Raw genomic sequence first — 1,441 nt, 5'->3', positions numbered from 1 at the left:
AGAAGATCTTGTAGTCCTCCTTTCATAGGTTATGGGTGTCTTGGAAGGAGATTCTTTCACCTTGGTAGATGGTGAATCTTCAATGTTAATGGGAGTCTTTGATGAGGGCTGAGGTTTGCCTGTTTTAATTTTGGTACTCTTCCTTGCCCTGAAATACATGGAGGTTTTTCTTTTCCTCTTCTGCTTCTGCTTGACTAGTGTACTGAGGGCAGTGAGGGTAGCTACTGCTTCTCTTTCCAAAGTTTCAGGGGACTCTTCTCTTTGCTCTGCCCTCTCTGCCTCCTTTTCTCCCTCTTCTGTCTCTTTTTCCTCCTCTTGCTCTGTCTCTTTTTCTACCTCCTGTTCTGTCTCTTCAACTCTCCCCTCCTCTATTTATTTTCTTTCCTCCTTCCTCTCTTGCTCTACTATGTCACCACTAGCTTCATCTTCTTGTCCTTGCTATTCTCCCTCTTCACTGATAGTAGGACTGACATCATAGGTTAATGCCTTGATGTCATCTTTAGTTGTCATATTTCTGAAAACTTCCCATGCTATAGGGATTGTAAGGGTATGGAAGGCTTCTTCTACTAGGATCTTGATTAGGCCATGGTGAGCTAGCTGCTGTGAATTTCCTTCTTGTACCTTGGTGCTGGAGTCAATGAGGGACTAAAGGAGAAAGTAAGGGATACTGAGCTTTTGATGTGCTGGGGTATCCATGCCATATCTCAATTCTTGGAGGATTCTGAAATGATATCCATAAACAATGTTGTGCCTCCCCTCATAAGAAATGTATTTGATCACTTGGTATCTAACCTCATCCCAGGGATATGGTACACTAGCCCTACTAATTCCATTTTTGTCTTTAACAGGGGTTTCATTATCTTGGAAAAATTTCCTCTTGGTAGCCTGGCCAATTATTTTCTCATATTTACTCCAAGGCAACCCAAGAGGAAGGGTAGTGACCCTACTGATGAATTCAGGGGTTATTTCAATGGAGAGGCCTCTAATGGTTACAGTAGCATGAGTTCTTGTGTGAGGGACCAGAGAGAGAGAAAATTCATGGGAAATTTCATCATCAAACCCTCTAAACTTCTCAAAGAAATTCATCTAGTTTTCCCTTGTAAATATTTCCACCACTTGAGGATGTGCATGGAGTCTAGTGGAGTTAGTGGGCTCTTTTCTCATAAATCCCCCTGTCATACTGCCTGTACTTCTTTTGAAAAATCAGATATGGAGGTGGAGACAAAGAATTTTGAGTGAAATAGAAAAACAGAGGGGACTGTGTTTTTTTTTTTAAATAGTTTTTTTTTTTTTTTAAATAGATTTTTTTTTTTTAATGTATTTCTACCCTCTTAAAGACTCATTTTATCTTCAATTTGAGACCAAATCTTTCACATTTTGATATTCAATAGAGGGAATTCATTAACCATACCTATTTAGACTGAAATTCGTGCCAAAAATC

The sequence above is a fragment of the Pinus tabuliformis genome, chromosome 8, assembly GCF_031772625.1.
Source record: "Pinus tabuliformis cultivar Carrire ecotype Pingquan chromosome 8, CPIR1, whole genome shotgun sequence".
NCBI lineage: Eukaryota > Viridiplantae > Streptophyta > Pinopsida > Pinales > Pinaceae > Pinus > Pinus tabuliformis.
The sequence above is the reverse complement of the archived record's forward strand: the minus strand, read 5'-3'. Positions refer to the sequence as shown.